Source organism: Euphorbia lathyris, chromosome 2 (genome assembly GCF_963576675.1).
Source record: "Euphorbia lathyris chromosome 2, ddEupLath1.1, whole genome shotgun sequence".
NCBI lineage: Eukaryota > Viridiplantae > Streptophyta > Magnoliopsida > Malpighiales > Euphorbiaceae > Euphorbia > Euphorbia lathyris.
In genome coordinates, this window is record NC_088911.1 from 109,400,817 (window position 1) to 109,428,742 (window position 27,926).

The following is a 27,926-nucleotide window of genomic DNA, read 5'->3' on the forward strand; positions in this document are numbered from 1 at the left end:
CTACTGGCTGGGCGGGGGCGATTTGGCTCTTCTGGAAGCCAGATCGTGTTCAGATTGACATTGTCAGCATGGATAAGCAATTTATTCATAGTAAAGTGTGTCTTCCTGGTAATAAACCCTTCTTTATCACCTTTGTTTATGCTGACCCTATCATGGCTAATCGTAAAAGGTTGTGGGAGGTGTTGTATACTATGAGTACAAGTATTTTGGATGCTTGGCTCGTGGCTAGGGATTTTAACGATATTGGTCTTATGAGCGATCAAAGAGGGGGTGGGAACCACTATGTTAACAGGTGCCTTAACCATAAACAAAATATGGATTTATGTGGGCTTTCGGATCTGGGAGCCGCTGGTCATAAATTTACTTGGAAGCGCAATAATGTTTTTATTCGGTTGGACAAAGTTTATGCGAATATTGCAGCTATCAGTAGATTTCCCGATGTGAGAGTATTAAATATTCCTTTCCGCCACTCTAACCACTGTCCTATTTTAGTTCAGTTGTTTAAAAACCATCGGTCTAAAGGGGATAGACCTTTTAGATACCAGGTGGCCTGGGAATCTCACCCTGAGTTTAAAAACTTTGTTCAGAATAATTGGCAGCCCCACTCCAATGTCCTCCTTGCTGCAGAAGGGTTTAGAAGGAATGTGGTGGGATGGAATAGAAATGTCTTTGGTCACATTATCAGAAGGAAGAATAAACTGCTTAATAGAATCGAAGGCATTCAACGTAATTTGGAGTTTCGTTTTGATCATAATTTGAATTGTCTTCTTAGATCTCTTTAAAAAGAAATAGAAGCTGTGTTGAGGTAGGAAGAGTTCCTTTGGTTCAGAAATCAAGGAAAGCTTGGATTAAAGATGGGGATCGCAATACCAGGTTTTTCCACCTTTCGACTATTATTAGAAGGTAGAAGAATCGGATTGATGCTATTAAAGATTCAAATGGAGATTGGGTCTATGAGGATGAGGACATTCGTCGCTTGGCCCTTAAATTTTACAAAGATCTTTTCAAAGAGGAAAGTGTGGATCTGGATAAAGCTTTCTCTAGGACTTATTTTCCTAGTTTGGATGAGGGTATGGTTCGGGATGCTTTCCATCCTATTGACCAGAAAGAGATTGATCTGGCCTTCTCTAGTATTGGTGCCACCAAAGCTCCTGGGATTGATGGTATTCTGGCCTGTTTCTACCACAAACATTGGGATACCGTGAAGGAGGGTTTTTATAGTTTTATTAAAGGAGTGTTTAATGGTACTGAAGATATTAAGCTGGTGAATAAAACACTTCTTGTCTTGATTCCTAAAATTGAGAAACCCTCCTCCTTCTTACAAATGAGGTCGATTAGTCTGTGTAATGTGATGTACAAAGTTGTTACTAAAATTGTGGCGAATAGGATCCGGTGTATTCTTCCTGATATTATCAGCCAGAATCAAGGAAGCTTTGTTCCTGGCAGACAGATGATGGATAACGTCGTTATTGCCCAGGAAATGGTTCATTCCATGGAAATTAAAAAAGGAAGGAAAGGTATTATGGCTCTTAAGTTGGATCTTGAGAAGGCTTACGACCGCTTAAACTGGAACTTTCTTTTGGATAGTCTTAAGAGAGCTGGTATCCCGGATAACTGGAGGAGATTATTCGAGGTCTGCATTTCTTCCCCTGTTTTTCAGGTTCTGATCAATGGAGATATGTCTGAAGAGTTTACTCCTTCCAGGGGCATCCGTCAAGGTGATCCTATGAGCCCTTTCTTATTTGTTATTGCTATGGAGAGGTTGTCTCACCTTATCCAAGAGGCTCTTGGTAATGGAGTTTTCCACCCTGTTTCCATCAACAGATTTTGGCATTCGATTACCCATTTGTTCTTCGCAGGTTATGATCTTTGTGGAAGGGAATGAAGAGCAAATTGGTGTGGTTATGGACATTCTGAACTGTTTCTGCGCTGCGTCTGGCCAGAAGCTTAACATCCAAAAATCCAGGATGCTTTGTTCTAAAAATATGAGTAAGAGTGTTTGCAAAAAGCTTAGTGAAATTTCTGGTATTCCTTTGACTAGTTCTTTGGGCAAGTATCTGGGGGTTCCTCTCCACAGCGACAGAGTTTCTAAAGCCTCCTTTAAAGAGACTATTGACAAAACTAGTGGAAAATGTGCCATTTGGAAAGCCAAAACTCTTTCTCTCGCTGGCCGTCTTACTTTAATTCAATCGATCAATTGCGCGGTGCCTAATCACATTATGCAAGCGTGTAGATTGCCGGAGCCAGTTCTGAATGATCTTGATAAAATCAATCGGCGTTTCCTTTAGGGGGATTCAACGGAGGGGAAGAAGATCCACCTGGTTCCTTGGAAGGAGGTTTGTCAGCCTAAGAACATGGGGGGACTGGGGATAAGACAAGCGAAAGATAATAACAAAGTGTTATTAATGAAGCTGCTGTGGAGAATGTGGCAACTCCCCTCTTCTCTTTGGGTCCGTTTTCTCTGTGGGAAATATAGAAAAGATAGAATCTTTGGGGGGCCCAAAGAGAGAGTTGGTAATTGCTCTTTTCTTTAAAAAGGCCTTAGTTCTGTCTTTTCAGAGTTTTGTTCTGGGATTGGTTGGGAGGTGGGAAACGGCAAGTCTATCAGTTTCTGGAATGACCCCTGGATTGGTGGTAAATCCCTTTTAGAAGAGTTTATTTCCCTGCCGCCTGACAATGTCCGTAATTAGAGGATTGCAGATGTGGTGGATGCTGAGGGGGATTGGATTTGGGCTAAATTTGACTCATTTTTTAATCTGGATACTCTCCTGATAATCAGAGGAGTTAAGATTAGTAATATGGAGGAAGATAAGGATAGGCATTGTTGGGCGTTGACTAATAACGGAGCTTATACCTGTAAATCTGCTTTTGAGGCCTTCAATCAGAATGGGGCGGGTTCCATCTCTGATGTCTGGAAGAGTGTTTGGGCTTTAAAAGTTCCCTACCGTATTAGGAGCTTTCTCTAGCTTGGGGCCAAAAATAGGTTGCTAACTAATTCAGAGAGAAATAGACGGCATCTGGTGGATTCTGGTGCTTGTAGCAGATGTAGGGGCCATGTGGAAACTCTGTGTCATGCTCTTAGGGATTGTACTAAGAGTAAGGAGGTGTGGACGAAATTTCTTCCTCATCATGTGCTTTCGACTTTCTTGGCCGACTCTGATGTTGACTGGTTTGCAGATGGCGCTAGTGGGAAGCTGTTGGCTAACCTTGAGCATGGTAATATTCTCTTTGCTATTGTCTGTCACCAGATTTGGTATTGGAGGAATGTGGAGATTTTTGAAAGGAAAACTTTTGTTCTTCCTAATTTGAAAGAGTTCTTCTTGGGAAAATTATCTAATATTATGGCTAGTTTCAAAGGAGATGGCCTTGCTATCTCTACCCAAAAGAGAAATCTTTACCTCCTTGGTTGGTGTAGGCCTAGAGAATGGGTGGTTAAATTAAACACGGATGGTTCTTGCCTTAACTCCGGTAAAATCTCTGCAGGAGGGGTTCTAAGGGATGATGGGGGTGCTTGGCTGTCTGGGTTTGTTCATAACTTAGGCATGGGTTCTTCCTTTTCAGCTGAGCTTTGGGGGATATTTTCTAGCCTAAGGTTGGCAAAGAGTCTAGGGTTGAATAAATTGCTTGTTGAATCAGACAACCTTGAGGCCATCAAAATGATTTCCGATAAGAATATTATTTGTCTAAATAGCCGTAATTTAATCAAAGGCATTAGAAGGCTTTGCTCTTCCTTTGACTTCATCAGTTTCAGCCATGTCTTCAGAGAGCAAAACAGGGTTGCGGGTCATTTGGCTGCTGATGGGCATGAGCGGATATTGGGCGTCACTACCTTATCTTCTCCTCCTGATTTTTTATCTTCTCTTCTTTTGGAAGATGTAATGAGGGTTAGCTTCCCTAGGCTAATCCCAGGTTAATTGCTTTGGTTTTTTGTTTTTTTTTTCTTTCCTGTTCCTACCAAAAAAAAAATGAAATTGCATCATGTGGTAAATGTAGATTTAAGATTTCATTATTTTGTAGATGGACACTAAATATGATCTTTTTCCAATAACTACATGACTAAATTTGTACTTTATTCTTATTTTGGATATAATTGCATTATATGGTCTAATACTATGTAGATAATATTTTCCAATTTGATCTAAGTTCAACTCATTGGCCTCTTGACTTTAAAAATATCCATATGTTTTAGAAACACATCTTACTAATATAGTTCATTTACTTCATCTTTATTTCTAATATGGATTTCAAACTTTCAATTCATTACTGTTTTAATCATCATTCCTTATAATTGTTCCATCTCAATACCACCCCTAAACACCAAGTCATCACATTACATATTTTATGGTATGTGATAAATTGCGAAAAATAACAGATATGTTAGACCTCCAAGGTCTTAGCCGTGTGAGCAAATTTCTATAGAACATGGGAGGTTTTAAGTGTCATGGTGCCTACCGTCGGGGCCCGTGCGGCGCTTACTTGTCTCCTCTAAAGTAAGCCAGCCAAGGGAACTAGATCACTCTAGCTGCAAAGATCACACGCAAGGGTTAGATAGGAACCACATGTAGTGAATATAATAGCATACATACGATACCAACATAAGGGCAACCATCTCAATCATACACACACATGGATAACATATAGAACACTCAAGAAGGAACAATACACGGATGATGTTATTCATAGATAAGCAGCAGTGTTACACCAAGGGTCCCATCTCGTAGTAGTAGGGGGGCAACTACTAGAGATGGTAGACTACCGACAACCGAGTGACTGTCCAGTATGACAGGTCACTCCCCCCTATAGTGTTTCTTATACCAAGTCCAGTCCTACTGACAATGGATATTACAAAGATCCCCATAACATAATAAAGTAAGTCTCTCCCCATTATTACATAGTCTGATTACAAAGATAACCCCCCCTTACACTCTCCCCCACTCAGAGGTTCGATGTCCTTGTCGAACGGGTTTTGATGAAGTCTTCAATCTTGTTTTGAAAAGGTTGGAGGTCCGTTGCTTTCTCCCAGCTTGTTTCTTCTATTCCTTGAGCTTTCCACTTGACATGTCGTTGCTATGCGTTTTGCAAGGATTTCTTCCACTTCTTTGCTGGCAGGTGCTTTCTTTGTAATTGGAGGTCGCTTTGATTTGTTGCGCTGATCATCTACTGTGTCTGGGTGGTACTCTTTCAAGTTGCTAACATGGAACACTGGGTGGAATGACATCCACCGTGGGAGATCCAGTTTGTAAGCTACGGGTCCCACTTTAGCTAGGATCAGGAGAGGTCCCTCGTACTTCCTGACAAGTCTTCTATCTCTGTTCCGTAGGCAGCGAAGTTGTTTAGGTCGAAGTTTGAGCAGGACCATGTCTCCCACTTGGAACTCTTGTGGACATCGGCTTGTATCCGCCCATTTCTTCATCCTCATTGATGCCTTCGTCAAATGCGCCTTCGCGATCTCCTCATTCTGTTTCCACTCCTTGGTGAATAGGTATGCTTTTGGATTTTTTCCTGTGTATGGAATGTCAACTGAATGAGGCACCAACGGCTGTTGACCTGTAACAATTTCAAAAGGTGATTTATTAGTAGCAGAACTTTTCTGGCTATTAAAGCAGAATTGCGCCACATCCAACAAGGAAGGCCAATTTCATTGACTGGCATTGACAAAGTGCCGAAGGTACTCTTCCAGCATGCTGTTAAACCGCTCTGTTTGACCATCAGTCTGAGGATGATAACTAGTGGACATGTCGAGGCTCGACCCCAAGATTCGAAATAATTCAGCCCAAAAAGTTCCCACAAACCTACCATCTCTGTCGCTGACAATACTCCTTGGGATTCCCCAATGTTTGACTACCTGCTTGAAGAAAGCATGTGCCGTCACTTCCGCAGTTGAGTACTTTGGCATCGGAATGAAAGTTCCATATTTGGAAAACCTGTCAACCACCACCAAGATGGAGTCGAATTCGCCCACTCGAGGGAGGCTGGAGATGAAGTCGAGGGAGACACTTTCCCATGGTCGGCCTGGTACTGGTAGTGGCTGCAGCAATCCTACAGATTTCTTTCTTTCGGCCTTATCCTGCTGGCAGATTAGACAAGTTTTTGTATATTCTCTCACATCATCTTCCATCCTTGGCCAGTAATAATGTCGCTGGAGGAGAGCTAGCATGTGATGCCACCCTGGATGGCCTGCCCATAGTGTGTCGTGACATTCCTTCATCAGTGTCTTCCTCATATTAGCCGCGGTTGGTACATAAACTCTTTCCTTGATTGTTATTAACAAGTCCTCGCTCATCCAGAACTTTCTGGTTTTCCCTTGCTTTGCTAGGTTGATAATAGCAGTTGCTTGAGGGTCTTTCTGTAGGTTTTCTCAGATCTGTTGTCATAGTGGGGATGATAGTTGACTGCTGGACAGAGAGGCTATTCTTGTCAACTCTGCTAGTTCTGACTTCCGATTTAATGCATATGCCACTTGATTAATTTTCCCTGAGTGTACTCCAGTACAAAGTCAAATTCTGCTAACAAGCTTTGCCATCGTGCCTGTTTAGATGTCAATCCTTGTTGAGTCAGGAAATGACTAACCGTTGTGTTGTCCATCTTCACTATGAACCTGGATCCCAATAAATAGTGGCGACATACTCGCAGATAATGCACGACTGCTAGTAGCTCTTTCTCATGTGTGGAGTATCGTCGTTCTGCATTGTTGAGCTTCCTGCTTTCAAAAGCTATCGCTCGACCCTCTTGCATTATGACTCCTCCTAAGGCAAAATCTGATGCGTCAGTGTGAACTTCGAATGGCTTGCTCATATCCGGGATAGCTAACACCGGGTCTGCAGTGACAGCTTGTTTTAAGTTTTCGAAGGATTTTTGACACTGGTCCGCCCACTCCCACTTGTTGTCTTTCTTCAGCAGATGAGTAAGGTCGACAACTATCTCTGAGTAACTTTTAATGAACTTCCGATAATAGTTAGCCAGTCCCAAGAAGGATCTCAATTCTGTTGTATTCATAGGGGTTTTCCAGTCAACTATAGCCCGTACTTTGCCCTTGTCCATGCTTATCCGGCCTTCCTCAATGACGTGGCTAAGGAACTTGATGCTCGTCTGACCAAATGCACATTTGGATAACTTGAGGAAAAGTTGATTCTCTCGTAGTTTCTGAAAAACTAGTCGCAAGTTGTTAAGCCCAAAATATACCTAAAATATTATCAATAATTACATCAATATTGCTACGAATTTATGCTATTCATACCTATTTAGAATACTTTTACTCTCGAATATGTTTCTTTCATGCAAGGTACATAAATATTTGGTAAAATCCAAATAGGAGTAAAAAGAGCTCAAAAATAGAAGAAAAGCCCTACAAAAGGAGTCAAAGACGACAGAAATTAATAACGCCAAATCGAGGCCGCGAACGAAAGCTGAAAAACCGAAAAAGCTCCGTGCCGCGACCGCGGCTCCCCCTATTCACGGTCGCGACACGCGTCCTTCAGTCTTTTTTCCCTTCGTCCGAAGTACAATTGTTGCTCCCCCATTCTCGGTACGAGCAGGAGATTTAGAAGCCTAGTTACACACTTTCGTTTTCGACGGAACGCGATCGTTCGGGTGGATAAAGACGTCCTTTTGCAGCGGACACGATCCTTCACAACGGACACGACACTTCAATCAAGACTCTTCAACATCTATAAATAAAGAGTTGATGGAGAGTTGATATAAAAAAAAGATATATGTGTAGAAGAAAGAGATTAGTGTAGAATTTATGCAGAAATTCCGAATCAAGTGATTCAGAAGTTAGATTTCGATTCTGTTCAAAAGCAATATGATGTACACACATTGTTTATTCAATAATAACAAATTCAGTAGCGTTTAGACATTGTTCTAGTTTAGTTTACATTTTGGTAGTGGACCGACCCAGTCTCTATTACGAAGATTCAGCGAGAAGATTGAGTAGAGGATTCGCCCCTGAGCCTGACAAACTCTAACGAAACCCAAGGAAAGGATTGACAACCCGTTCACTTGCACGCCGTCGAAGAATTCAATGCTCCATGTTCTCTGTAAACTTGTATCAATTTATATTTCATCTAATAAAGTCCGTTCTATTCGATAGATTTTTATGCAGCACTTATGGTAACCACTCCACTAAAGTGACTGCTGGTGTTTTCATTAAAACGTATTTAATCCAAAATCTTTACAAAGAAACTTTGTTGAACACTTAGGCAAATTATTATCTCGAAAGAGTTTTAATTTGATTAAGGGCAATTTATCCCGAAAGGGTTTTGTCATGTTCAAAGCCAATTAATTAGAGGTTCCGTCATTTATTTCATCTTTATAATTCATACAAAGTTTAAAGTTGTTTTCTTTGCTTAATGCAAACAAATATACTTGTTTACTTTTCTAAAGTACTAAAACGTTCCTGTTTTGCAAATTCATTCTTAAATCAGATATTTTCTAACATCTTCATATTCTAATCTAATTCTTATTCTAGCAATTTCTAAACCAAAACCAATTAAACAATTTTTCCATACTATAAACCTAAAAGTAAATTTAACCGATTATAAGTAAGTTTTGTTCGAAAAACGTTCCCTGTGGGATCGATATCTTTTATTACTACAAGCGTATACCGTGCACTTGCGGAAATCGCTCAATAAGTTTTTGGCACCGTTGCCGGGGAACGCCAAAATTTTTGATAAAATTTTAAATTTTTCGTGTTTTATTACGAATCTAGGTTTATTCATACTTATTCAAACTTTTACATTTTATTTATTTTTAATTACTAACATATTTATTTTTCAAAATTCTGCTTTATAGGTAGTTTCTGTTCGTGCGAAATTTCAAGTTCATGCGCAGTTCTCGAAGTTCGGGCACGTCACCAGATCCTATTGACCCAGAAATTGAAAGAACTCTTAAAAAGAACAAGAAAGAAAAGAAAAAGAAAAACAAAACCCCAATAAAAACTAAAATTACCGAGCCAGAAGTTATGGCCACACTTATGGATTACGCTAGGCCAGGAGTGGCCGGTGTAACAAACAGTATAGTTAGACCCCAAATTAATGCAAACCAATTTGAAATTAAGCCTGCGTTGCTTAATATGTTGCAAAATAATGTAACGTTTTACGGGTTACCTAACGAAAATCCTAATACCCATTTGACAAATTTCTTAGAAATTTGTGACACTTTTAAAATACCAAATGTGACTGCAGAAGCAATCAATCTTCGCCTTTTTCCTTTTACCTTGAAGGATCGAGCCAAAGAATTGTTAACTTCTATGCCAGCCGCACCAATTGAGACTTGGGAGCAATTAGCCCAAGCATTTTTATCAAAATTTTTCCCTTTAGCAAAAACCGCAAGAGTCATTAAAGAGTTAACATCTTTTTCTCAAAATGATAATGAAACTCTTTATGAGGCTTGGGAACGTTTTAAAGAACTTCAACGTTTATGCCCACACCACCAATTGCCCGCTGAACTTTTAATGCAAACATTTTATAATGGACTAAATCCTACAACTAGAGGTTCATTGGACGCTATGTCTAGAGGGTTATTCATGAAGAAAACATCTGCCCAAGCAAGAGAACTTTTGGAGGAGATGGCAATCAACAACAGTATGTGGCCCGCGGAACGTGGACATGTACCATTAGCGAAACCATCATCCTCAACAACATCATCAGTTAAAGGTATAGTGAATCTTGATCCAGTAGCGATGTTGCAAGCCCAATTTTCTGCCTTGTCGCATAAAATTGATAGGTTTATGGCACCGTGTGATCCTAATGGTCAACCAATCCGAACGGATGTGGATTACGAAGGTATGAGTGAAATTGAACAGGTAAATTTTGTCCAAGGACAAAACCAAACTAATAACCCTTATTCCAATACATATAATCCTAGATGGAGAAATCATCCTAACTTTAACTGGAGAGATAATAATAATAATGCTAATGCTAATCAAAATCGTACAACCAATTATCAAAATCAATCAAGAGATACGATTAGCACTTTATCTTCTAAAATCGACAAATTTATTGATGCTATGAGTGGAAAAATAAGTAATCACGGCGATGGTTTTAAACGGATCGAGAATAAATTCGATCAGCTTATTAAAAACCAATCATCTAGCATCCATAATTTGGAGGTTCAAATTGGACAACTCGCTAAATCAATTCCATCCCGCAAAGAGGGAAGTCTTCCCAGCCATACGGAAGAAAATCCAAAAGAGCATGTTAATGCTATCACTCTTCGTTCAGAGAAAAATTACTTAGGTCCGGAAATGCCCGAAAATTCAACTTTACCAGGAACTGATTTACCAAAATCCAAAGAAGATACATTAAACCAAAAAGATGCACAAATTGACTCTAGTACAAAAACTTTTGTACCCAAACCACATTTTCCACACAAAGTCCGCAATAAGGATTATGACAAACAACTTTTAACGTTTTTAGACAAACTTAAGAATTTGCATATTAATTTAACGTTTATGGATGCAATTACGCAAATTCCCAATTATGGTAAATTCCTCAAAGATTTAATTTCAAAGAAAATCAGTTGGGAAGGAATTTCATCCATTTCACTAACTGAAGATTGTAGTTCGATTGTGTCAAGCAATTTGCCCACAAAACTCAAGGATCCCGGATGTTTTACCATTCCGTGTAAATTGGGAGATATAGAATTCCCAAGTTGTCTTTGTGATTTAGGAGCAAACATTAACTTGATGCCATTATCTATTTTTAATAAGTTAGGCTTAGAAGAAGACATCAAACGTACCAATATGGTTTTGCAATTAGCGGATCAAACCACTAAAAGACCATACGGTATAATTGAGGATGTTTTAGTTAAATTTGACAAATTTATTTTTCCTACCGATTTCGTTATTTTAGATTTTGCTTATGACGTAAACTGTCCGCTAATCTTTGGTAGACCATTCATGAACACGGGACGTGCTCTAGTTGATGTGTCGGAAGGGAAAGTAGTTTTACGAATAGGAGATGATAAGATTGAGTTTGATATGAACCAAGCGATGAAATATCCTATGGAAGATTTCGCTTGTATGAAACTTGATTTAATTGAAGAATGTGTAAATGACATTGTTCAAAAAGAAGAAATAATAGAACCTATAATGAGTGAGGAACTAGAAGATAAGGACCCAGAACCTTTGATTCAAGAAGATGGACCAGTCCCGCCTTCAATTGTAGTTCCACCTAAATTAGAACTTAAGGAATTACCAAGTCATTTGAGGTACGCTTTCTTAGGCGAAGGCGATTCTTTACCTATAATTATCTCTAACAAGTTGACACAAGTTCAAGAAGAAAAATTGAAAGAAGTTGTTAGAAGTAGGATAGGAAGTATGGGTTGGAAAATTTCTGACTTAAAAGGTATTAATCCAAGTATTGTAATGCATAGAATTCACTTAGAAGAAGATAAGCCACCTAAAGCGGATATGCAAAGACGCCTAAATCCAAACATGAAAGAAGTAGTAAAAAATGAGATTACTAAACTTCTGGACAATGGAATCATCTACCCTATCTCGGATAGTGAATGGGTTAGTCCAATCCATTCTGTACCTAAAAATGGAGGCATAACAGTTGTAAGGAATGAAGAAGGAGAATTAATACCCACACGAACCACCACTGGTTGGAGAGTTTGTATAGATTATAGAAATTTAAATAAAGCAACTAGGAAAGATCATTTTCATCTTCCTTTCATTGATCAAATGATCGAAAGGATAGCCGGTCATGCTTTCTACTGTTTTCTTGATGGTTACTCCTGATTCTTTCAAATATACATTTACCCGGATGACCAAGATAAAACAACCTTCACATGTCCTTACGGAACATTTGCATATAGAAGAATGCCCTTTGGTCTATGTAACGCACCTGCAACATTTCAACGTTGTATGACTGCGATTTTTAATGATTTCATTAAAGATATCATGGAAGTTTTTATGGACGATTTTTCAGTTTATGGAGATTCTTTTGATTCGTGCCTAGAAAATTTGGATAAAGTTTTGTCTAGGTGTGAAGAAATAAATTTGGTATTAAACTGGGAAAAATGTCATTTCATGGTTGACGAAGGAATTGTTTTATGTCACAAAATATCTGAAAAAGGATTAGAAGTAGATAGGGCAAAAACTTCAGTAATAGAGAAATTACCCCCTCCAACTACTGTTAAGGGAGTAAGATCATTCTTAGGACATGCTGGTTTTTACAGAAGATTTATTAAAAAAATTTCTGTAATTTCCAAACCACTCACTAATCTACTCATGAAAGATTCTACCTTTGATTTTAATGAAGATTGCGTTAAAGCTTTTGAAACATTGAAAACAGCTTTAGTCAGTGCACCTATTATTGCTAAACCCGATTGGGATTTACCATTTGAAATTATGTGTGATGCAAGTGATTTAGCTGTCGGATGTGTTTTAGGACAAAGGAAGGATAAGAAACTTCATGTCATTTATTATGCAAGTCACACACTGTATGGTGCACAATTAAACTACACCACAACAGAAAAAGAAATGTTAGCCGTAGTATGTGACAAGTTTAGGTCATACTTATTAGGTTCAAAAGTTATTATTTACACTGATCATGCAGCATTAAGATATCTATTTGCTAAAAAGGATGCAAAACCACGTCTAATTAGATGGGTTTTATTGTTGCAAGAATTTGATATAGAAATAAAAGACAAAAAGGGAGTTGAAAACCTTATCGCCGATCATCTATCGAGACTTGAAGATGAAAACGGTCCTATAGGTGAAACAACCGGTATACGAGATGATTTCCCTGATGAACACCTCTATCAAATAAAAAGTGCCATGTCACCTTGGTATGCAGATATTGCTAATTATCTTGCAGCCAATATTGTTCCGGAAGGATTAGATTTCCAGCAAAAGAAGAAATTTTTCTTCGATATTAAACAATATTTTTGGGAAGATCCTTTTCTATTCAAGACTTGTGGTGACGGGATAATTAAGAGATGCGTTGGTGAAAATGAATACGAATCCATAATGTCGAAATGCCATTCTAGCTCTTATGGAGGACATAATGGAGTTAACAAGACAGCTGCTAGAATATTTGAAAGCGGTTTCTTTTGGCCTACAATGTTTAAGGATGTCCGTTCATTTATTACTCGTTGTGATAAGTGCCAAAGAACAGGAAATCTAGGAAGGAAAGATGAGATGCCCCTCACAACCATATTAGAAGTTGAAGTCTTCGATATGTGGGGAATAGATTTCATGGGACCTTTTCCCCCTTCCAATGGTAAAACTTACATATTAGTTGCCGTTGATTATGTTTCGAAGTGGGTTGAAGCAATTGCAACCCCGACGAACGATTCTAAAGTTGTCGTTAATTTTCTTGACGATATATTCTGTAGATTTGGTTGTCCAAGAGTTATCGTTAGTGATGGCGGTACTCATTTTATAAACAAGAGTTTTGAAACGCTTATGAAAAAATATGGAGTACGCCACCGCGTATCAACGCCGTACCATCCTCAGTCAAATGGTCAGGCGGAGATATCAAACAGAGAACTCAAATGGATTCTCGAGAAAACGGTTTCATCTTCTAGAAAAGATTGGTCTTCTAAACTCAATAATGCATTATGGGCATACCGAACTGCATTTAAAACGCCAATAGGAATGACTCCGTACCGTTTAGTGTATGGTAAGGCATGTCATTTGCCAGTCGAATTAGAACATAAAGCCTATTGGGCTATTAGAGAACTAAATTTTGATTTACGACAAGCAGGTAAGAAACGTTTGCTCAATTTGAATGAGTTAGATGAGTTACGTTGTAACCCCCTCATTTGGATCACATGATATCTCACACAATATCAGTCATAGACATGTTTTCAATTCTCAATCATATAAACTTCAATCTCATATAAATTTTACATATTATACATAAGAGAAAGCATATACGTTTAAGTCATTATCCTACACAGAGGATTTACAAAACAAAAGTACATTCACAAGGCTCCAAAATGCCTAGATGAGAATGGACTGACACTGCTGGTGCGACCTTAAGCAAGAAGAACTCCACCTAACCTGTAAAATCTGTTGGCAAGGGGTGAGCTGCCTACTCAATAAACATATTACACATATATGTATATACAAGTAATGTAAAGAGCACAAACCAAAATAGGTCATCAGTACCAAGTTAGAATTTATTCATTTAGAATAGTAATACTGATTTTAGAAAGGCCTTGCTATACTTAGACAATATATATAAAATGGTCCTTGGGCCTAATCTGTATTCCGGCTCACTAAATTCGGAATACAATCATCTGTGCTACGGAGGAGTTACACTCACTCACGTACTCATATATCTCAACACATGTGCTTCCGGCTCACAATATTCGGATAGCACTCTCAACTTGGACCATTTCACATATCCATCTAAGCAAGCTCATATTCATTTATAATCCAACCATTATTCAGTTCCAGTATGTGCACAAGGCTTAACATGCCGTATTTACGCATAACACTGCAACATACTCAATCATAACACTTTCTTATCAATCATGACGTATCATAAACACTCAAACATTATCCACATCATTCACATCAGATTCAACCACATCTCACACTCAACAAGTCACAAGGCACAATACATTCATACACATATATAAGCAATATGCTTACCGTCGCACTTGGTTCGATCTATTCAACACGATCGGGTGTGCGTTCAATTGCACCTTGCCCTCCTAATGTCACATAACATTGATACAATTAGACTTAACATAAACTTAATGAAAATAGAAACTAAGGAATGCTATATGATTTACAAGACACTAATGCCACAAAGTTCATGCAATCTAATCCTTTTGTCTTAGATCATCACATGACCTACTTGCACACATTCTGCCATAACTTTCTCTATATTAATCCAAATGCCCTGATTCTTGAACCTACTGAAACTAGACATATATGGGTATAACATATCCAAAATTCACTTTAATATCACTTCTACACAATATATGGCATGCAAAATTATTCGGTCCTGTTTCCAGCCAAGAAACAGACTATTCAGATTTGCATCTACCATAATTCACTCAACCTAGCTCACAATAAACACAATGGATTGCCAAATCCTTTTACAGACATATACTTCAAGTATTTAGGAACACTTTTGTATAAAGAAACGTTCTCCAATTCGGAATTTAAGATCCTCAAAATGCTACATCAACATGGCTGCCTCACATGACATTTAATTTCGAGGCAGTCATGATCCATCTAGGTTTTCTTCCTCTATATATGGAATTAAAGTCCCATATTTTACAGAGGGTTTCATAACACATATAGGAACATATGTTATTATTTATGTATCTTCAAATTCGAACAATATCAATATGAAAAACAGGCTCCAAAATGACTGAAAGCAGTACTCTAGATTTCTGTTTAGGGCACTTGATACATATCTTTCATTTGGACAGCCTAAAACCAATGAAAACAACACCAAAACTCAACAAGCTCAATCACAACTCATCCACAACAAATCCTATGATCATACCTAGGTTTTTTCAGAATCTCCAACTCATAGAAAACAAGCTAAAACAGCATACTAACCTTCAACTTGTGTCTATCACCTAGTATGCTTCCTAACTTGACTTGTTTGGCTTGAAAATGGAAGAAATTGGAAGAGTTTTGTTTGGAGGATGTTAGGGTATATCAAAGGAAGGTTTGCTGAAGTTTTGGTCGAAATTGTGGCTGGAAATGAGGAGAAATGAGTTGTATCAATCATTGTTAAAACAAAGAGGCATACTTTGTCTTACTTGAGTGACACCTCGTGCTTGCTCACAAACCTCCAATCCAGCCCCCCACAAATGTAAGTTAATCAATTTAGGACATATGAATTCATTAATTCATTCATTTAAGTCCTAACTCAATTAACCAATCGTTACATCTTAACGACACACTAATCGCCTACTAATCGCACGATAATCGCATTATGCATACAAAACTTCTACTGACAATGAGATGAATCTAAAATGTATGTATTCAATCATGAAAATATATATGAATGTGGGAAGACTCATATGTTAGGGTTTTGGGGATGTTACAGTTCTTCCCCCCTTAAAGAATTTCGTCCCCGAAATTCACTTACCAGAAGCTTCAAATAGGTAAGGATATTGTGTCCTCATATTTTCTTCTACCTCCCAAGTTGCCTCATCAAGTGTTTGATTATGACTCCATCTCACCTTAACCATTGGAATTTCACGGTTTCTGCGTCGTTTCATTTCTCATCCCAAAATCTCTAAAGGTTGCTCACGAATAGTTAAGTCTGTATTCACTATTGCAATCTCAGGTTCAGGAATCATATGACTTGGGTCTGATCTATATCTTCTCAATACTGACACATGAAATACATCATGTATTAAAGACAATTCTGGTGGTAGAGCTAACCTATAAGCCAATGGTCCAACTCTCTCAATGATCTCATAAGGCCCGCTGTATCTTGGATTCAACTTCCGTCTTCTGCCAAAACGAACTATTCCTTTCCACAGGGATATTTTTAAAAACACTTTATCTCCAACTTTATATTCCATCTCCCTTCGGTGCTGATCCACATAGGCTTTCTGACGTTCCTGTGCAGCTTTTAAATACTTCTTTATGACATTGATCTTCTCAACAGTTTCCTGGACTAACTCAGGTCCTTCCAATTGCCTCATTCCTTCAACATCCCAACATATAGGGCTTCTACATGGTCTTCCATATAATGCCTCATAAGGTGCCATGCCTATACTCGAATGATAACCATTATTATAAGCAAACTCCATAAGAGGTAAATGTATATCCCACTCACCTTGGAAATTAAGAACACAAGCTCTCATCATATCCTCTAAGGTCTGAATAGTTCTTTCCGATTGTCCATCTGTCTGTGGATGAAAGGCTGTACTGAAATGCAATTTTGTTCCCAATGAGTGCTGTAAACTGCCCCAAAATCTAGATGTAAATCTAGGATCACGATCTGAAACAATAGATATAGGTACTCCATGCAACCTCACTATTTGTTCCACATAAAGTCTAGCCAATTTATCCATCGAGTCTGTCTGTTGAACCGGTAGAAAGTGAGCAGATTTCGTAAGTCTATCCACTATCACCCATATACTATCGTGTCTACGCCTTGTTCTTGGTAATCCCATCACAAAATCCATAGTGATCCTCTCCCATTTCCACTCTGGTATGGTTAAAGGTATTAGTTTTCCCACGGGAGCTTGATGTTCGGCTTTAACCTGTTGACATGTCAAACATTTGAAAACAAAATCAGATACATCTTTCTTCATTGTAGGCCACCAGTAAAAAGGTCTCAAATTTCTGTACATCTTTGTCATTCCTGGGTGCATAGCATAAGGAGAATTATGTGCTTCCTGTAGAATTTCTGATCTTAAATCTGCTACATCTGGAACACATAATCGACTACCTATCATCATAGTTCCATCATCTTCCACAGAAATATCAGGTCTTTTACCTTGTTGTACACGATCTCGCATTTTCTGTAAATAAGGATCATGCCATTGTGCTTCTTGGATCCTTTCTTTCAAATCTGGTTTTACCCGTAGTGTAGCCATCAAACCTGTTACTTCATTTACTTCTAACTGCACATCCATGGCTCGCATCTCCACTAGTGAATTTAAACTATAACTCTTCATACTAGCCACAATATCAACACTCTTTCTACTCAAAGCATCTGCAACCACATTAGCTTTTCCTGGATGGTAATCTATTGTACAATCATAATCTTTTAATAGCTCAATCCATCTCCTTTGTCTTAGGTTCAACTCCTTCTGTGTAAAGATGTACTTCAAACTCTTGTGATCAGTGAGAATCTGAAATGTCTCCCCATATAGGTAATGTCTCCATACCTTCAATGCATGGATGACTGCTGCCAACTCTAAGTCGTGTGTGGGGTAATTCATCTCATGAGGTCTCAATTGCCTAGAAGCATATGCAATGACTTTCCCATTTTGCATTAGAACACATCCCAAACCTTGTCCCGAGGCATCTGTATAAACAACAAAGCCACCACCTTCAGAAGGTAACACTAACACTGGTGCAGAAGTCAATCTCTTCTTTAGTTCCTCAAAGCTTTGGTGACATTTATCATTCCACTGGAATACAACTCCCTTTCTCAGCAATTTAGTTAATGGACCTGCAATCAGAGAAAAACCCTCTACAAATCTCCTGTAATAACCAGCTAACCCAAGAAAACTCCTAAGCTCTGTAACGTTCTTTGGCGGTTCCCATTCATCAATAGCTTTAATTTTGGAAGGGTCGGGTTGAACCCCTTCACCTGACACCACATGACCAAGGAATACAACTTCATCCATCCAAAATTCACATTTGCTCAGCTTTGCATACATCTGATTATCTCGTAAAATTTTCAAAACAATTCTCAAATGTTGTTCATGCTCACCCACAGTCCTTGAGTACACTAGGATATCATCAATGAACACCATAACAAACTTATCTAGATATGGCTGAAAAGTCTTGTTCATTAATGCCATGAAAGCTGCAGGAGCGTTAGTCAAGCCAAAAGGCATCACAAGAAACTCAAAATGACCATACCTTGTACGAAAAGCAGTTTTAGGTATGTCAGCTTCTGCAACTCTCAACTGCCAATAGCCCGATCTTAGATCAATCTTTGAAAAATGACGAGCTCCTCTAAGCTGATCTAGCAAATCATCAATCCGAGGCAATGGATACTTGTTTTTCATTGTCATTCTATTCAGTTGTCTGTAATCAATACACAATCGCATACTTCCATCTTTCTTCTTCACAAATAATACAGGTGCTCCCCACGGTGAAGTACTAGGTCGTATAAACCCCTTTTCAAGTAGTTCTTCTATTTGTTTCTTCAATTCTTGTAATTCCATTGGAGCCATTCTATATGGAGCAATTGATATAGGAGATACTCCTGGCATGGTCTCAATAGGAAAATCAATCTCCCTATGAGGTGGTAATCCTGGTAGTTCATCTACGAATACATCTGCAAAATCTCTCACCACTGGAATATTCTCCAATTTGCCTCCATCCTCCCTAGTGTCCACAACATGAGCTAAATATGCCTCACACCCATTTCTAATCCATCTAATTGCTTGAATTGCAGATATTAAACAAGATGGCACAACCTTTCTCTCCCCAACAAATAACACAGTTGATTCTGAATTAAAATGTAACACAACTTCCTTTGAACAACAATCAACTTTAGCTTCATATTTACATAGCCAATCCATCCCCAAAATAATATCGAATTCTCTAAACCCCATAACTACTAAATCTATAGGGAACTCACTTCCCCTCACTTTTATAGGACAATCTCTCAGAACCTGATTTACAATAACATTATTCCCAACTGGTAGGATAACTCCCACATCATATCCTAATGGTTCTACCGTCCCATTTATTTTCAATATAAACTCAGGTGTTATGTATGAATGAGTGGATCCAGGGTCAATCAAAACAAAAGCTAAGGTATCAAGGATAGAAATTGTACCGGATATAACCTCTGGTGCTATTTGAGCTTCACCCCTCGTCATATTGAAGGCTCTATTTCGTGGTAAATTTTGTGTCTGTCCACCCATAGGAGCATCATGTCTACCCCATCTACCTCCTCCTCGACCTCTGCCTCTGCCTCTATCCACTCCAGCTGCACCACCTCCTATATTAGACTGAGGTTGAACTCTCTCTCCTCTATCAGCTAGTAAGGGACAATCATTACGATAATGGCATGTTTCTCCACACTCAAAACATGTACCCTTTTTAAATGAACCATAACACTCTCCTGTGTGAGATCGGCCACATCTGCCACAAACCAGGGAAGGTCCCCAACACTCACCTCTGTGTACCCGTCCACATGTCTGACAAGCTGGAAAATATGTTGTCCTCGCTCCTCTTCTATACCCACTATTAAACCGACCACCTGAAAATCTGTTACTACCAACGGATGGAGCACTACTCAAAACATCTCCAAATCCACCCCGTGATCTAGTCCCACCACGATGGATACTACTACTACCTCTAAATTGTTGAGAATAGCCTCTAGAAGAAACTGAGAATCCACCTCTCTTTGATGGCCTGCTAGACTGGCCTTCTGTATCAAATCTAGCCCTTTTAGTTACAAAAAGTTGTTCTTTATCTTTCACAATTTCCTCCTCTCTGAGTGCAGATTCTACTAACAATCTAAAGCTCGTTTCATGTGCATGAATCCCCATTCTAACATCTGGGTGTAGACCATGTTCAAACCTGCGACATTTTGCTTCTTCTGTAGCCACATTTGCAGGTGCATATTTGGCTAAAGTGTTAAACTTAAGCTCGTATTCAGCCACAGACATATCCTCCTGCATAAGGGTCAAAAACTCTGTTTGTTTCCTATCTTTGTATATCTTTGACATGTACTTATTAGTGAACAACTTCTTGAAAATATCCCATGTTATTTCAGTTCTAATTCTTGTCCTTTTTATAGATCTCCACCATTCTAAAGCTTCACCAGTGAAAAGATTAGAAACATATTTGACCATTGAGTCCAGACGACACTCTGTGTTCTCAAGTACATCTTCAATCTTGGCCCACCATTTATCAGCTATATCAGGATCTGTGCTACCCTCAAACTCTGTTGCACCCATCTTTTTAAGCCTTTCAAAATTTTTATCAAAGATTGGCGCATCTCGACGAGCTTGAACACGTGGCTGAGGCTGACCTTGAGCCAAATAGATTCCTATCATCTGTTCAAACTGGTTGTAACCCTGAGGATACCCTGCATGTTCTGAAGCTCCTATATGTTCTGAGCCCCCAGACTCATGAACACGACCAACTGAACCATGACTAGACATATGACCGGATTGTCCATTCTCACCATCAGACTCCATAACCCTACATGAAACATGACCATGTCAACATGCTTTAGCATAAGAAAATATGATTATGTGATCTTACCCTAGGAATCCAAAACAAGTCATACACAACCAAATCCCTAGGAAAGTAGACTCGCTCTGATACCACTAAATGTAACCCCCTCATTTGGATCACATGATATCTCACACAATATCAGTCATAGACATGTTTTCAATTCTCAATCATATAAACTTCAATCTCATATAAATTTTACATATTATACATAAGAGAAAGCATTTATAATTTACAATACACGTTTAAGTCATTATCCTACACAGAGGATTTACAAAACAAAAGTACATTCACAAGACTCCAAAATGCCTAGATGAGAATGGACTGACACTGCTGGTGCGACCTTAAGCAAGAAGAACTCCACCTAACCTGTAAAATCTGTTGGCAAGGGGTGAGCTGCCTACTCAATAAACATATTACACATATATGTATATACAAGTAATGTAAAGAGCACAAACCAAAATAGGTCATCAGTACCAAGTTAGAATTTATTCATTTAGAATAGTAATACTGATTTTAGAAAGGCCTTGCTATACTTAGACAATATATATAAAATGGTCCTTGGGCCTAATCTGTATTCCGGCTCACTAAATTCGGAATACAATCATCTGTGCTACGGAGGAGTTACACTCACTCACGTACTCATATATCTCAACACATGTGCTTCCGGCTCACAATATTCGGATAGCACTCTCAACTTGGACCATTTCACATATCCATCTAAGCAAGCTCATATTCATTTATAATCCAACCATTATTCAGTTCCAGTATGTGCACAAGGCTTAACATGCCGTATTTACGCATAACACTGCAACATACTCAATCATAACACTTTCTTATCAATCATGACGTATCATAAACACTCAAACATTATCCACATCATTCACATCAGATTCAACCACATCTCACACTCAACAAGTCACAAGGCACAATACATTCATACACATATATAAGCAATATGCTTACCGTCGCACTTGGTTCGATCTATTCAACACGATCGGGTGTGCGTTCAATTGCACCTTGCCCTCCTAATGTCACATAACATTGATACAATTAGACTTAACATAAACTTAATGAAAATAGAAACTAAGGAATGCTATATGATTTACAAGACACTAATGCCACAAAGTTCATGCAATCTAATCCTTTTGTCTTAGATCATCACATGACCTACTTGCACACATTCTGCCATAACTTTCTCTATATTAATCCAAATGCCCTGATTCTTGAACCTACTGAAACTAGACATATATGGGTATAACATATCCAAAATTCACTTTAATATCACTTCTACACAATATATGGCATGCAAAATTATTCGGTCCTGTTTCCAGCCAAGAAACAGACTATTCAGATTTGCATCTACCATAATTCACTCAACCTAGCTCACAATAAACACAATGGATTGCCAAATCCTTTTACAGACATATACTTCAAGTATTTAGGAACACTTTTGTATAAAGAAACGTTCTCCAATTCGGAATTTAAGATCCTCAAAATGCTACATCAACATGGCTGCCTCACATGACATTTAATTTCGAGGCAGTCATGATCCATCTAGGTTTTCTTCCTCTATATATGGAATTAAAGTCCCATATTTTACAGAGGGTTTCATAACACATATAGGAACATATGTTATTATTTATGTATCTTCAAATTCGAACAATATCAATATGAAAAACAGGCTCCAAAATGACTGAAAGCAGTACTCTAGATTTCTGTTTAGGGCACTTGATACATATCTTTCATTTGGACAGCCTAAAACCAATGAAAACAACACCAAAACTCAACAAGCTCAATCACAACTCATCCACAACAAATCCTATGATCATACCTAGGTTTTTTCAGAATCTCCAACTCATAGAAAACAAGCTAAAACAGCATACTAACCTTCAACTTGTGTCTATCACCTAGTATGCTTCCTAACTTGACTTGTTTGGCTTGAAAATGGAAGAAATTGGAAGAGTTTTGTTTGGAGGATGTTAGGGTATATCAAAGGAAGGTTTGCTGAAGTTTTGGTCGAAATTGTGGCTGGAAATGAGGAGAAATGAGTTGTATCAATCATTGTTAAAACAAAGAGGCATACTTTGTCTTACTTGAGTGACACCTCGTGCTTGCTCACAAACCTCCAATCCAGCCCCCCACAAATGTAAGTTAATCAATTTAGGACATATGAATTCATTAATTCATTCATTTAAGTCCTAACTCAATTAACCAATCGTTACATCTTAACGACACACTAATCGCCTACTAATCGCACGATAATCGCATTATGCATACAAAACTTCTACTGACAATGAGATGAATCTAAAATGTATGTATTCAATCATGAAAATATATATGAATGTGGGAAGACTCATATGTTAGGGTTTTGGGGATGTTACAGTTCTTCCCCCCTTAAAGAATTTCGTCCCCGAAATTCACTTACCAGAAGCTTCAAATAGGTAAGGATATTGTGTCCTCATATTTTCTTCTACCTCCCAAGTTGCCTCATCAAGTGTTTGATTATGACTCCATCTCACCTTAACCATTGGAATTTCACGGTTTCTGCGTCGTTTCATTTCTCATCCCAAAATCTCTAAAGGTTGCTCACGAATAGTTAAGTCTGTATTCACTATTGCAATCTCAGGTTCAGGAATCATATGACTTGGGTCTGATCTATATCTTCTCAATACTGACACATGAAATACATCATGTATTAAAGACAATTCTGGTGGTAGAGCTAACCTATAAGCCAATGGTCCAACTCTCTCAATGATCTCATAAGGCCCGCTGTATCTTGGATTCAACTTCCGTCTTCTGCCAAAACGAACTATTCCTTTCCACAGGGATATTTTTAAAAACACTTTATCTCCAACTTTATATTCCATCTCCCTTCGGTGCTGATCCACATAGGCTTTCTGACGTTCCTGTGCAGCTTTTAAATACTTCTTTATGACATTGATCTTCTCAACAGTTTCCTGGACTAACTCAGGTCCTTCCAATTGCCTCATTCCTTCAACATCCCAACATATAGGGCTTCTACATGGTCTTCCATATAATGCCTCATAAGGTGCCATGCCTATACTCGAATGATAACCATTATTATAAGCAAACTCCATAAGAGGTAAATGTATATCCCACTCACCTTGGAAATTAAGAACACAAGCTCTCATCATATCCTCTAAGGTCTGAATAGTTCTTTCCGATTGTCCATCTGTCTGTGGATGAAAGGCTGTACTGAAATGCAATTTTGTTCCCAATGAGTGCTGTAAACTGCCCCAAAATCTAGATGTAAATCTAGGATCACGATCTGAAACAATAGATATAGGTACTCCATGCAACCTCACTATTTGTTCCACATAAAGTCTAGCCAATTTATCCATCGAGTCTGTCTGTTGAACCGGTAGAAAGTGAGCAGATTTCGTAAGTCTATCCACTATCACCCATATACTATCGTGTCTACGCCTTGTTCTTGGTAATCCCATCACAAAATCCATAGTGATCCTCTCCCATTTCCACTCTGGTATGGTTAAAGGTATTAGTTTTCCCACGGGAGCTTGATGTTCGGCTTTAACCTGTTGACATGTCAAACATTTGAAAACAAAATCAGATACATCTTTCTTCATTGTAGGCCACCAGTAAAAAGGTCTCAAATTTCTGTACATCTTTGTCATTCCTGGGTGCATAGCATAAGGAGAATTATGTGCTTCCTGTAGAATTTCTGATCTTAAATCTGCTACATCTGGAACACATAATCGACTACCTATCATCATAGTTCCATCATCTTCCACAGAAATATCAGGTCTTTTACCTTGTTGTACACGATCTCGCATTTTCTGTAAATAAGGATCATGCCATTGTGCTTCTTGGATCCTTTCTTTCAAATCTGGTTTTACCCGTAGTGTAGCCATCAAACCTGTTACTTCATTTACTTCTAACTGCACATCCATGGCTCGCATCTCCACTAGTGAATTTAAACTATAACTCTTCATACTAGCCACAATATCAACACTCTTTCTACTCAAAGCATCTGCAACCACATTAGCTTTTCCTGGATGGTAATCTATTGTACAATCATAATCTTTTAATAGCTCAATCCATCTCCTTTGTCTTAGGTTCAACTCCTTCTGTGTAAAGATGTACTTCAAACTCTTGTGATCAGTGAGAATCTGAAATGTCTCCCCATATAGGTAATGTCTCCATACCTTCAATGCATGGATGACTGCTGCCAACTCTAAGTCGTGTGTGGGGTAATTCATCTCATGAGGTCTCAATTGCCTAGAAGCATATGCAATGACTTTCCCATTTTGCATTAGAACACATCCCAAACCTTGTCCCGAGGCATCTGTATAAACAACAAAGCCACCACCTTCAGAAGGTAACACTAACACTGGTGCAGAAGTCAATCTCTTCTTTAGTTCCTCAAAGCTTTGGTGACATTTATCATTCCACTGGAATACAACTCCCTTTCTCAGCAATTTAGTTAATGGACCTGCAATCAGAGAAAAACCCTCTACAAATCTCCTGTAATAACCAGCTAACCCAAGAAAACTCCTAAGCTCTGTAACGTTCTTTGGCGGTTCCCATTCATCAATAGCTTTAATTTTGGAAGGGTCGGGTTGAACCCCTTCACCTGACACCACATGACCAAGGAATACAACTTCATCCATCCAAAATTCACATTTGCTCAGCTTTGCATACATCTGATTATCTCGTAAAATTTTCAAAACAATTCTCAAATGTTGTTCATGCTCACCCACAGTCCTTGAGTACACTAGGATATCATCAATGAACACCATAACAAACTTATCTAGATATGGCTGAAAAGTCTTGTTCATTAATGCCATGAAAGCTGCAGGAGCGTTAGTCAAGCCAAAAGGCATCACAAGAAACTCAAAATGACCATACCTTGTACGAAAAGCAGTTTTAGGTATGTCAGCTTCTGCAACTCTCAACTGCCAATAGCCCGATCTTAGATCAATCTTTGAAAAATGACGAGCTCCTCTAAGCTGATCTAGCAAATCATCAATCCGAGGCAATGGATACTTGTTTTTCATTGTCATTCTATTCAGTTGTCTGTAATCAATACACAATCGCATACTTCCATCTTTCTTCTTCACAAATAATACAGGTGCTCCCCACGGTGAAGTACTAGGTCGTATAAACCCCTTTTCAAGTAGTTCTTCTATTTGTTTCTTCAATTCTTGTAATTCCATTGGAGCCATTCTATATGGAGCAATTGATATAGGAGATACTCCTGGCATGGTCTCAATAGGAAAATCAATCTCCCTATGAGGTGGTAATCCTGGTAGTTCATCTACGAATACATCTGCAAAATCTCTCACCACTGGAATATTCTCCAATTTGCCTCCATCCTCCCTAGTGTCCACAACATGAGCTAAATATGCCTCACACCCATTTCTAATCCATCTAATTGCTTGAATTGCAGATATTAAACAAGATGGCACAACCTTTCTCTCCCCAACAAATAACACAGTTGATTCTGAATTAAAATGTAACACAACTTCCTTTGAACAACAATCAACTTTAGCTTCATATTTACATAGCCAATCCATCCCCAAAATAATATCGAATTCTCTAAACCCCATAACTACTAAATCTATAGGGAACTCACTTCCCCTCACTTTTATAGGACAATCTCTCAGAACCTGATTTACAATAACATTATTCCCAACTGGTAGGATAACTCCCACATCATATCCTAATGGTTCTACCGTCCCATTTATTTTCAATATAAACTCAGGTGTTATGTATGAATGAGTGGATCCAGGGTCAATCAAAACAAAAGCTAAGGTATCAAGGATAGAAATTGTACCGGATATAACCTCTGGTGCTATTTGAGCTTCACCCCTCGTCATATTGAAGGCTCTATTTCGTGGTAAATTTTGTGTCTGTCCACCCATAGGAGCATCATGTCTACCCCATCTACCTCCTCCTCGACCTCTGCCTCTGCCTCTATCCACTCCAGCTGCACCACCTCCTATATTAGACTGAGGTTGAACTCTCTCTCCTCTATCAGCTAGTAAGGGACAATCATTACGATAATGGCATGTTTCTCCACACTCAAAACATGTACCCTTCTTAAATGAACCATAACACTCTCCTGTGTGAGATCGGCCACATCTGCCACAAACCAGGGAAGGTCCCCAACACTCACCTCTGTGTACCCGTCCACATGTCTGACAAGCTGGAAAATATGTTGTCCTCGCTCCTCTTCTATACCCACTATTAAACCGACCACCTGAAAATCTGTTACTACCAACGGATGGAGCACTACTCAAAACATCTCCAAATCCACCCCGTGATCTAGTCCCACCACGATGGATACTACTACTACCTCTAAATTGTTGAGAATAGCCTCTAGAAGAAACTGAGAATCCACCTCTCTTTGATGGCCTGCTAGACTGGCCTTCTGTATCAAATCTAGCCCTTTTAGTTACAAAAAGTTGTTCTTTATCTTTCACAATTTCCTCCTCTCTGAGTGCAGATTCTACTAACAATCTAAAGCTCGTTTCATGTGCATGAATCCCCATTCTAACATCTGGGTGTAGACCATGTTCAAACCTGCGACATTTTGCTTCTTCTGTAGCCACATTTGCAGGTGCATATTTGGCTAAAGTGTTAAACTTAAGCTCGTATTCAGCCACAGACATATCCTCCTGCATAAGGGTCAAAAACTCTGTTTGTTTCCTATCTTTGTATATCTTTGACATGTACTTATTAGTGAACAACTTCTTGAAAATATCCCATGTTATTTCAGTTCTAATTCTTGTCCTTTTTATAGATCTCCACCATTCTAAAGCTTCACCAGTGAAAAGATTAGAAACATATTTGACCATTGAGTCCAGACGACACTCTGTGTTCTCAAGTACATCTTCAATCTTGGCCCACCATTTATCAGCTATATCAGGATCTGTGCTACCCTCAAACTCTGTTGCACCCATCTTTTTAAGCCTTTCAAAATTTTTATCAAAGATTGGCGCATCTCGACGAGCTTGAACACGTGGCTGAGGCTGACCTTGAGCCAAATAGATTCCTATCATCTGTTCAA

The 27,926-nt window shown here is 38.7% G+C and overlaps 1 non-coding gene across 1 annotated transcript; it reads right to left on the minus strand.

Annotated features, from left to right (window-relative positions):
• Positions 1–9,331: 9,331 nt before the first annotated feature.
• Positions 9,332–9,438, minus strand: LOC136221081 (small nucleolar RNA R71). The gene has a single exon (XR_010684872.1). It is a non-coding gene; the product is annotated as a small nucleolar RNA R71 (small nucleolar RNA).
• Positions 9,439–27,926: the final 18,488 nt, after the last annotated feature.